Below are 12659 nucleotides of genomic sequence, written 5' to 3' on the forward strand. Positions count from 1 at the left end.
CATTATAATATCATCTTCAAGAAACATGGCTGCTGGGACACAGCTCTAAATTTTCAGGCACTTCGCTCCATTCTCTCTGATATACCTTAACTAAAAAGGTGATATCTTTATAATATGTAAGAATAACCTCCAGGATAACCTCTTGACTCTGTTTGAAATCTCTCAGCCATTGACTTTTTTTTTAACTTTTTTTTATTAATTAAAAAAATTAACAAACAAAATATTTAGATATCATTCCATTCTACATATATAATCAGTAATTCTTAATATCATCACATAGTTGCATATTCATCATTTCTTAGTACATTTGCATCAATTTAGAAAAAGAAATAAAAAGACAACAGAAAAAGAAATAAAATGATAATAGAGAAAAAAAAAGACTATACAAACAATACCCCTTACCCCTTGCTTTCATTTACCAATATTTCAAACTGAATTTATTTTAACATTTGTTCCCCCTATTATTTAGTTTTATTCCATATGTTCTACTCTTCTATTGATATAGTAGCTAAAATGATCATCAGACATAAGGTTTTCACATTCACAGAGTCTCATTGTGAAAGCTATATCATTGTTTAATCATGATCAAGAAACATGGCTACTGGAACACAGCACTACATTTTCAGGCATTTCCCTCCAGCCTCTCCACTACATCTTGAACAACAAGGTGATATCTACTTAATGCGTAAGAATAACCTCCAGGATACCCTCTCAACTCTGTTTGGAATCTCTCAGCCATTGATACTTTGTCTCATTTCACTACTCCCCCTCTTTGTCGAGAAGTTTCTCTCAATCCCTTGATGTTAATTCTCAGCTCATTCTAGGGTTTTTCTCAGTCGCTTGATGCTGAGTCGCAGCTCATTCCAGGATCTCTGTCCCACGTTGCCAGGAAGGTCCACACCCCTGGGAGCCATGTCCCACGCAGAGAGGGGAAGGGTGGTGAGACTGCTTGTCGTGTTGGCTGGAGAGAGGGGCCACATCTGAGCAACAAAAGAGGCTCTCCTGGGGGCGACTCTTAGGCCTAAATTTTAAGTAGACTCGACCTATCCTTTGTGGGGTTAAGTTTCATGTGAACAAACCCCAAGACTGGGGGCTCAGCCTATAGCTTTGGTCGTCCACACTGCTTGTGAGAATATCAAGAATTCAACTTGGGGAAGTTGAATTTCTCCCCACTCTCACCATTCCCTGAAGGGGCTTGCAAATACTTTTCCAGTCACTGATCAAATCATTCTGAGATTCATCAGGGGATCACTCTGGACAAATCAACAAAATCTCATGTGCTACCTGAGATTCCAAGTACTTATGACATTCAGTCAGACTATCTACATGAGTTATATTGGGAAATGCTCTAGTCAAAATATAAATTTTGTAACAAATAAAGATTTTTTGCTTTAGTCTCGCACATAAGGTGACATTTTAAAGTATTAATTATCATCTATTTTCAGCACCCTGCAGTAATGACATTCCTTTGTTCTTCCTCATGCCAAAACATTTTTAAAATTTGTACATTGTATGTTTCACTATTATTATACACTCTAGGCATTCCTAGATTATACCATCTCAATCTTTAACATCTTTCTTTCTTTCTGATTTCATTTACGTCCCCAGCCCTCTTCCCTCTATCATTCTTACATGCAGCTTCATTCAGTGTTTTAACATAATTACATTACAGTTAGGTAGTAGCCATTGACATTTTATTTTGTCTCATTTTTCTCTTCTCCCTTTTGGTCAAGAAGGTTTTCTCAATCCCTTGATGCTGAGTCCCAGCTCATTCTAGGATTTCTGTCCCATGTTGCCAGGAAGGTTTACACCCCTGGGAGTCATGTTCCACGTAGAGAGGGTGAGGGCAGTGAGTTTGCTTGTCGTGTTGGCTGAGAAAGAGAGGCTACATCTGAGCAAAAAAAGAGGTTCTCTGGGGGTGAGTCTTAGGCCTAATTTTAAGTAGGCTTAGCCTATCCTTTGTGGAGATGCGTTTCATATGAACAAACCCAAAGACTGAGGGCTCGGCCTATTGCTTTGGTTGTCCCCACTGCTTGTGAGAATATCAGGAATTCTCCACATGGGACACTGAATATAGAACCAGATTTTAAAGTTTGTTATGGGTTATAGTTCCATGAATTTTTTATTTTTCTTCTAGCTGCTCCAAGACATTGGAGACCAAAAGAAATATCAATATAATGATCCAGCAGTCATTTCTCATTTGCTAAATCTTATCTTCCTTGTTATATTCCGTCTTCTCTTTTTATTTTCTTTTTGTGATAAATAACATATATACTAAAAAGCAATAAATTTAGAAGTACATTGCAACAATTAGTTATAAAACATTTCAGAGTTTGGTATGGGTTACAGTTCTACAATATTAGATTTTTACTTCTAGCTACTTTAAGGTACTGGAGACTAAAAGAAATATCAATATAATGATTCAGTGCTCATACTCATTTGTTATACCCTACCTTTGGTATAACTCCACCTTTCTTCTACTCTTTAGGGGTATTTGGGCTTTGCCCATTCTGACTTTTTCATGTTGGAAGGGGCTGTTGATAATATAGGTTAGGGAGATGGAACTAGTTGATATTCTGGAGAGGCTGGCCCCTCTGCATTTCAGGACTTATCTGGTCAAGGGACCCATCTGAAGGTTTTAGATTACTGGAAAATTACCCTGGTGTATGGAACTTTTCTAGCATCTTATATAAATGCGCTAGGTATTCTTTAGGATTGGCAATAATGATTTTGGTTGGGGGTTGGCAAGTTATGATAGGTAGCAATGTCTAACTAAAACCTGCGTAAGAGCTAACTCCAGAGTAGCCACTGATACCTTATTTGTTACACTTCTTTCCCCCCTTTTGATCAGGATGGCATTGTTGATCCCCCGGTGCCAGGGCCAGGCTCATCCCTTGGCGTTATCTCGCACACTACCAGGGAGAATTTCACCTCTGGATGTCATGTCCCATGATGGGGGAGGGCATAGGTTTCACTTGCAGAGTTGGGCTTGGAGAGAGAGAGAGGCTATAACAAAGCAACTAAAGAGGTCCTCCTAAAGTAACTCTCAGGCATACTTGTAGGTGGTCTAAGCTTCTCCACTACGTATATAAGCTTCAAAAAAGCAAGCCTCAAGATCAAGGGCTTGGCCTATTGATTTGGGTGTCTATAGTGTTTGACACAGTATTCAGGGTCTCCCCGGTGGTAATGTTTAATAGTTCCATATTTTCTCTCCCATCCCTCGAGATTTTGCCAATACTTTTTTTATTATCTTCTTAATATATTCTGAGATGTATCCAGGCATTACATTAAGCTATACAGGATTGAAGGACCTCATTCTTATTCTGCACTGTGTTTGGATTGTTTAAATGATCTATCCAGATAGGTTGAGCTAGATTACATGCTACAGAAAATTTAGGTTCTGGACAAAATAAACCTTTTTCTCCTGTCTCAAAGAGTAGGTGAAGTTGTAAAATACAGACAATGTCTTCCTTATACCTGTATTCTGAATTACCTTAATCCCAACCTGACTGGCTTCATTCTTATTTCTAAATACCAGGTTATACGTATATAAAACAGCCTCTCAAAACCCAGAAATAACAGTTATTGTTCTGGACTAAATGTGGTACTATAAGAGCTTACAATCTAGGCCCCAGTTTTCTTATAAGTATTTTCTAAGTGAGATCATACGATATTTGCTCTTTTGTTTCTGACTTATTTTGCCTCACCACATGTCCCACAGGTTCATTCGCAGTGTTGCATGCCTCATAACTTCATTCCTTTTTGTAGCAGCATGATGTTCGATCATAATGTACACTGTCATTCACCAGTTTACTCCTCAGTCAAGTGCATCTTTCAGCCACCTCCATCTGCTATGCTTCATGTATAACATGCAAAGTCAACAGTCTATCAACACTCTCAGTTTAGATAATTTCATTGTTCCCAAGAGAAAGGTAACTCCAAAATACACCCTCATCAAATAGAAAATCCAAGCCTCCCCCTAATCTTGTCCATTATGTATCCCTGGTATTCCTGCAGTACTGTTGATGTTTTCCTGTTAAACATAGCCTAGAACATGCAATAGCAGTTTTCCCCCATACCCCAAACTCAGACACTCTCTGTACAAGAGTTATACTTTTGCAGCAGTTCATGCAAGAATTTATTTATATTTGTAATGTTAATTCGTGGAACACATGAGTACATTCAACCCCTTTCAATCATGTTCATCTTCAATGTGGTAATATTACTTATAGAACCACTAGTGAACTGCCTTCACTTCTATCTATTCCCCATAAGTTCAGCCTCATTAACTAAATATTCACCCATCTCAAACTTCTGTGTATCTCTAGGTCCCTTAGATTCTGTATTTTAAGCCTCTGATTTTACCTTTACCATGGCCATAAAAGTGGAGTCATATAGTATCTATCCTTTTGTGTCTGACGTATTTCACTCAGCAGTATGTCCTCAAGACTCGTCCATCTTGTCATGTGCTTCAGGACATCATTTTGTCTTACTGCTGTATAATATTCTATTGTATGTATATGCCACATTTTATTAATTCACTCGTCTGTGATGGGCACTTGGATTGTTTCCATCTTTTGGCGACTGTTAATAGGGCTACTATGAACATTGGTGTGCAAATATTTGTTTGTGTCACTGCTTTCAGCTCTTCTGGATATATACTTAATAGTGGTATTGCTGGGTCATAGGGCAACTTGATATTTAGTTTTCTGAGGAACTGCCAGACTGTCTTCCATTGTGACTGTACCATTATACGTTCCCAGCAGCAGTGCATAAATGTCCCAATTTGTTCACATCCTCTCCAACATTTGTAGTTTCCTGTTTCTTTATTGGCAGCCATTCTTATAGATGTGAGGTGGTATCTCATTGTACTCTTATATGTTCTCCCTTATAGCTAATGAAAATGAACATTTCTTCATATGCTTTTTAAAAAATATTTTTATTGACAAAACAAAACAATATACGAACACGAACATTCCTATCATATGCACATTCCTAACATATGAACATTCCATACTTGGTGTACAATCAATGGCTCACCATATCATCACATAGTTGTATTTTCATCACCATGATCATTTCTTAGAACATTTGCATCACACCAGAAAAAGAAATAAAAAGAAAAAGGAAAAACTCATACAAACCATACCTCTTGCCCCTCCCTCTCATTGACCACTAGTATTTCCGTCTACTCAATATATTTTAACCTTTGTTCCCCTCATTTCTTTCCTATACCACTTACCACTCCCTTTCATTGATCACTAGTATTTCAATCTACTCAATTTATTTTAACATTTTTTCCCCTAATATTTATTTTTTGTCCCTATGTTTTATTCATCTGTCCATACCATAGATAAAAGGAGCATTAGACACAAGGTTTTCACAATCATGCAGTCACATTGCAAAAGCTGTATCATTTTGCAATCAGCTTCAAGAGACATGACTACTGGAACACAGCTCTACAGTTTCAGGTACTTCCCTCTAGCCATGCTAATACATCTTAAACTACAAAGGGGATATCTGTATAATGTGTAAGAATTACCTCCAGACCCAGAAGCCAGGAGAGAATGTCAGATGTCACCATGTGCCTTCCATGTAATAGAACCTCAGGTGAAAGCTAGCTGTCTTTCCTCTGAAGTAGTATAAATTTTTAGTCAAATAAATCTCCTTATTGAAAGCTGAAAAAAAAAAAAAAGAAGAACCTCCAGGGTAACTTCTCGACTCTGTTTGAAATCTCTCAGCCACTGACACTTTGTCTCATTTCTCTTTTCCCTCTTTTGGTAAAGAAGGTTTTCCCAGTCCCCTGATACTGAGTCCCAGGTCATTCTAGGATTTCTGTCCCACGTTGCCAGGGAGGTTTACACCCCTGGGAGTCGTGTCCCACATAGAGAGGGGAAGGGCAGTGAGTTTGCTTGCCGTGTTGGCTGAGAGAGAGAGAAGCCACATCTGAACAACAAAAGAGGTTCTCTGGGGCTGACTCTTAGGCCTAGTTTTAAGTAGGCTTAGTCTATCCTGTGCAGGATGTTTCATATGAACAAACCCCAAGATTGAGGCCTATTGATTTGTTGTCCCCACTGCTTGCAAGAATATCAAGAATTCTCCAAATGGGGAAGTTGAATTTTCCCTCTTTCTCGCCATTCCCCCAAGGGGACTTTGCAAATACTCCTTTATTCACTATTCAAATCACTCTGGGATTTATTGGGGCATCACACTGGACAAACCTACAAAATCTCATACCCCATTCAAGATTCCATGTACTTATTGTGTTCAATTAAATTGTCCATATAAGTTAGACTAGGAGATGCACTAGTCAAAATATAAATTTTGTATGAAATAAAGATTTTTTGCTTTAGTCTCACACAGAAGTTGAAGTTTTAAAATATGAATGATGATGTATTTTCAACACCTTGCAATACTGACATTCCTTTGTTCTTCCTCATGCAAAAACATTTTTTAATTTTTACATTTAGTCACTGTGCTGGTTTGAATCTGTGGTGGACCCCAGAAAAGCCATGTCCTTTAATCCTCATTTAATATTGCTAGGTGGGAGCATTTTGATGGCTCCCATGGAGATGTGACCCACCCAATTGTGGGTGGTAACTTTTGATTAGATGATTTCCATGAAAGTGTGTCTCCACCCATTGAAGGTGGAGTTACTTACAGGAATCCTTTAAAAGAGGAAACATTTTGGAAAGAGTTCCTTTTGTAGAGCATGAGAAAGCTAGCAGATGCCACCATGTTTGCCATGTGCCCTTTCAGCTGGGAGAGAAACATTGAACTTCATCAGCCTTCTTGAACCAAGGTATCTTTCTCAAGATGCCTTAAATTGGATAGTTCTATAGACTTGTTTTAATTGGGACATTTTCTCAGCCTTAGAACTGTAAACTAGCAACTTATTAAATTTCCCCCTTTAAAAGCCATTCCATTTCTGGTATATTCCATTCAGGCAGCTAGCAAACTAGACCAGTCACTATCACTGTATACTCTAGGCATTCCTAGATTATACCATCTCAGTCTTTATCATCTATCTTTCCTTCTGGTTTCATATGTGCCCCCAGCCCTTCTCCCTCTATCATTCAGTGTATGTGCTACAATCATGTAGTATTGTTCTATCCATTTCTGAAGTTTTACAATCAGTCCTGTTGCCCAATCTGTATCCCTTCAGCTCCAATTACCCAATATCTTACCCTGTTTCTATCTCCTGATGGTCTCTGTTACCAACGAAATTCTTCAAGTTTATTCACTAATGTCAGTTCATATCAGTGAGACCATACAGTATTTGTCCTTTTGTTTCTGGCTAATCTCACTCAGCATAATGTCCTTAAAGTACATCCATGTTGTTACATACTTCATAACTTTATTCTGTCTTACAGCTGCATAATATTCCATCATATGTATACACCACAGTTTGTTTAGCCGCTTATCTGTTGATGGACATTTTGGCTGTTTCCATCTCTTTGCAATTGTAAATAATGCTGCTATAAACATCGGTGTGCAAATGTTCATTTGTGTCCTTGCCCTCATGTCCTTTGAGTAGATACCTAGCAATGGTATTGCCAGGTCATATGGCAATTCTATATTTAACTTTTTGAGGAACCGCCAAACTGCCTTCCACAGTGGTTGTACCATTTGAAATTCCCACCAACAGTGGATAAGTGTGCCTCTTTCTCCACATTCTCTCCAGCACTTGTCATTTTCTGTTTTAGTGATAATGGCCATTCTGGTGGGTGTGAGATGATATCTCATTGTGGTTTTGATTTGCATTTCTCTAATGGCCAGGTGTATTAGTTAGGGTTCTCTAGAGAAACAGAATCAACAGGGAATACTTGCAAATATAAAATTTATAAAAGTGTCTCACGTGACCACAGGAATGCAGAGTCAAAAATCCACAGGGCAGGCTGTGAAGCCGATGACTCTGATGGAGGGTCTGGATGACCTCCTCAGGAGAGGCTTACCAGCCGAAGCAGGAATGGGGCCTGTCTCCTAGGAGTCCTCCTCAAAAGACTTCCCGTGATTAGATTTAGCATCACTAATTGTAGAAGACACTCCCCTTTGGCTGATTACAAATGAAATCAGCTGTGGATGCAGCTGACGTGATCATGACCTAATCCTATGAAATGTCCTCATTGCAACAGACAGGCCAGTACTTGCCCAATCAGATAAACAGCTACCACAACTTGGCCAAGTTGACACATGTCCCTAACCATGACACCAGGGAAGTTGAGCATCTCTTCATGTACGTTTTGGCTATTTGTATTTCCTCTTCTGGGAAGTATCTGTTCAAGTGTTTTGCCCATTTTGTAATTGGGTTGTCTGTCTTTTTGTTGTTGAGTTGAACATTCTCTTTATAAATTCTGGATACTAGACCTTTATCTGATATCTCGTTTCTAAATATTGTCTGCCGTTGTGTAGGCTGTCTTTTTACTTTCTTTTTTTTCTATTTTTTTTTACATGGGCAGGCACTGGGAATTGAACCTGGGTCCTCTGGCATGGCAGGCACGCATTCTTGCCTGCTGAGCCACCGTGGCCTGCCCTCTTTTTACTTTCTTGATGAAGTTCTTTGATGTGAAAAAGTGTTTAATTTTGAGGAGTTCCCATTTCTTTCTTTCTTTCTTTCTTCAATGCTCTTGCTAGGGGTGTAAGGTCTAGGAAACCACCTCCTAGTATAAGATTTACGAGATATTTCCCTATATTTTCTTCTAACAGTTTTATGGTCTTAGATCTAATGTTTAGGTCTTTGATCTATTTTGAGTTAACTTTTGTATATGATCCTCTTTCATTCTTTTGAATATGGATATCCAGTTCTCTAGGCACCATTTATTGAAGAGACTGTTCTGTTCCAGGTGAGTTGGCTTGACTGCCTTATCAAAGATCAATTGTCCATAGATGAGAGGCACTATATCTGAACACCCTATTTGATTCCATTGGTCAATATATCTGTCTTTATGCCAATACCATGCTATTTTGACCACTGTAGGTTCATAATATGACTTAAAATCAGGTAGCATGAGACCTCTGACTTCATTCTTTTATTTCAGGGTACTTTTAGCTATTTGGAGCACCCTACCCTTCCAGATAAATTTTGTTACTTGTTTTTCTATTTCTGCAAAGTAAGTTGTTGTGATTTTAATTGGTAGGCATTGAATCCGTAAATCAATTTAGGTAGAATTGACATCTTAACTATATTTAGTCTTCCAGTCCATGAACATGGTATGCCCTTCCATCTATTTAGGTCTTCTGTGATTTCTTTTGACAATTTCTTGTAGTTTTCTTTGTATAGGCCTTTTGCTTCTTTAGTTAAATTTATTCCTAAATATTTCACTCTTTTGGTTGCAGTTGTAAATGGAATTCTTTTCTTGAGTTCCCCCTCAGCTTGTTCATTGCTAGTGTATAGAAACACTACAGATTTTCAAGTGTGGATCTTGTAACCTGCCACTTTGCTCAGCTCATTTATTAGCTCTAGTAGTTTTGCTGTGGATTTTTTGGGGGTTTTGACATACAGTATCAACTCATCTGCAAACAGTGAGTTTTACTTCTTCCTTTCCAATTTTGATGCCTTGTATTTCTTTTTCTTGTCTAATTGCTCTGGCTAGAACTTCCAACACAATGTTGAATAACAGTGGTGATAGTGGACATTCTTGTCTTTTTCCTGAACTTAGGGGGAAGTTTTCAATTTTTCCCCATTGAGGATGATATTAGCTGTGGGTTTTTCATATATTCCCTTTATCATTTTAAGGAGGTTCCCTTCTATTCTTATCCTTTGAAGTGTTTTCAACAGGAAAGGATGTTGAATTTTGTCAACTGCCTTTTCTGCATCAATCGAGATGATCATGTGGTTTTTCTGCTTTGATTTGTTGATATGATGTATTACATTAATTGATTTTCTTATGTTGAACCATCCTTGCATACCTGGGTGAATCCTACTTTGTCATGATGTATAATTCTTTTCATGTGTTGCTGGATTTGATTTGCTAAAATTTTTTTGAGGCTTTTTGCATCTATATTCATTAGATTGGTCTGTAGTTTTCTTTTTCTGTAATATCTTTGTCTGGCTTTTGTATGAGGGTGATGTTGGCTTCATAGAATAAGTTAGGGAGCTTTCCCTCCTCTTCAGTTTTCTTGAAGAGTTTGAGCAGGATTGGTACTAATTCTTTCTGGAATGTTTGGTAGAATTCACCTGTGAAGCCATCTGGTCCTGGACTTTTCTTTTTGGGGAGCTTCTTAATGACTGATTCAATTTCTTTACTTGTGATTGGTTTGTTGAGGTCGTCTATTTCTTCTTGAGTCAAAGTTGTTTGTTCATACCTTTCTAGGAAGTTGTCCATTTCATCTACATTGTTATATTTATTAGCATAAGTTGTTCACAGTATCCTGTAATTACCTCCTTTATTTCTGTGAGGTCAGTGGTTATGTCTCCTCTTCCATTTCTGATCATATTTATTTGCATCCTCTCTCTTCTTCTTTTTGTCAGTCTTGCTAAGGGCCCATCAATCTTATTGATTTTCTCATAGAACCAACTTCTGGTTTTATTGATTTTTCTCAGTTGTTTTCATGTTCTCAATTTCATTTATTTCTGCTCTAATCTTTGTTATTTCTTTCCTTTTGCTTGCTTTGGGGCTAGTTTGCTGTTCTTTCTCTACTTCTTCCAAGTGGACAGTTAATTCCTTGATTTTTGCCCTTTCTTCTTTTTTGATATAGGCATTTGGGGCAATAAATTTCCCTCTTAGCACTGCCTTTGCTGTGTCCTATAAGTTTTGATATGTTGTGTTTTCATTTTCATTTGCCTAGAGATGTGTACTGATTTCTCTTGTAATTTTCCTTGATCCACTGCTTGTTTAAAAGTGTGTTGTTGAGCCTCCATATATTTGTGAATTTTCTGGCACTTTGCCTATTATTGATTTGAAACTTCATTCCTTTATGATCTGAGAAAGTGTTTTGTATAATTTCAATCTTTTTAAATTTATTGAGACTTTGTGACGCAGCATATAGTCTATCATTGAGAATGATCCATGAGCACTTGAGAAAAAGGTGTATGCTGCTGTTGTGGGGTGTAATGTTCTATAAATGTCTGTTAAGTCTAGCTCATTTATTTTATTATTCAAATTCTCTGTTTCTTTATTGATCCTCTGTCTAGATGTTCTGTCCATTGATGAGAGTGGTGAATTGAAGTCTCCAACTGTTATGGTCGATGTGTCTATTTCTCTTTTCAGTGTCTGCCACATGTATTTTGGAGCATTCTGGTTTGGTGCATAAATATTTATGATTGTTAAGTCTTCGTGCTGAATTGTTCCTTTTATTAATACATAAAAGTATCCTTCTTTGTCTCTTTTAACTGTTTTACATTTGAAGTATAATTTGTTGGATATTAGTATAGCTACTCCTGCTCTTTTCTGATTGTTATTTGCATTCACGCAAATATGTTTTCCTAATCTTTCACTTTCAAGGTATGTTTATCCTTGGGTCTAAGATGTGTTCCCTGTAGACAGCATATAATGAGTCCTGTTTTTTAATCCATTCTGCCAGTCTATGTCTTTTGATTGGGGAGTTTAATCCATTAACATTTAGTGTTATTACTGTACTGATAGCACTTTCTTCTACCATTTTGCCTTTTGGATTTTATATATCATATCTAATTTTCCTTCTTTTTCCCTTTACTCATAGTCTTCCTTTCTACACTCTTCTCCACACCTCTCTTCTGTCTTTTCATATCTGTCTCTAGTGCTCCCTTTAGTATTTCTTGCAGAGCTGGTCTCTTGGTCACAAATTCTCTCAGTGTTTTTTTGTCTGAAAATGTTTTAATTTCTCCCTAATTTTTGAAGGACAATTTTTCTGGACATATAATTCTTGGTTGCAGTTTTTCTCTGTTAGTAATTTAAATATATCATCCCACTGTCTTCCTACCTCCATGGTTTCTGCTGAGGAATCTGTGCATAGTCTTATTGGGTTTCCCTTGTATGTGATGGATTTCTTTTCTCTTACTGCTTTCAAGATTCTCTCTTTCTCTTTGACCTCTGACATTCTGATTAGTAAGTGTCTTGGAGTACGTCTGTTTGGATCTATTCTTTTTTGGGGTACGCTGTACTTCTTGGATCTGTAATTTTAAGTCTTTCATAAGAGTTGGGAAATTTTCAGTGATAATTTCCTCCATTAGTTTTTCTCCTCCTTCTTTTCCCTTCTCTTCTTCTTCTGGGACACCCACAAAACATATATTCATGCGCTTCATATTGTCTTTCAATTCCCTGAGTCCCTGCTCATATTTTTCCATTTTTTTTCCCTATAGTTTCTGTTTCTTGTCGGATTTCAGATGTTCCATCCTCCAGTTCACTAATCCTGTCTTCTGCCTCTTGAAATCTAACATTGTAGGTTTCCAGTGTTTTTTTCATCTCTTCTATTATGACTTTCATTCCCATAAGTTCTGTGATTTGTTTTTTCAAACTTTTGATTTCTTCATTTTGTTTATTATTTGGCTTCTTTATATCTTCCCTCAATTCATTGATTTGATTTTTTTAAAACTTTTTTTATTGTATAATTTAACATATATACAAAGCAAAGAAAGAAAAAAGTAATAGTTTTCAGAGCACTCTTCAACAAGTAGTTACAAGACAGATCCCAGAGTCTGTCATGGGCTTTATACCATCATCTCAGATTTTTTCTCCTAG

Source organism: Tamandua tetradactyla, chromosome 18 (assembly GCF_023851605.1).
Source record: "Tamandua tetradactyla isolate mTamTet1 chromosome 18, mTamTet1.pri, whole genome shotgun sequence".
In the NCBI taxonomy this organism is placed as follows: Eukaryota; Metazoa; Chordata; class Mammalia; order Pilosa; family Myrmecophagidae; genus Tamandua; species Tamandua tetradactyla.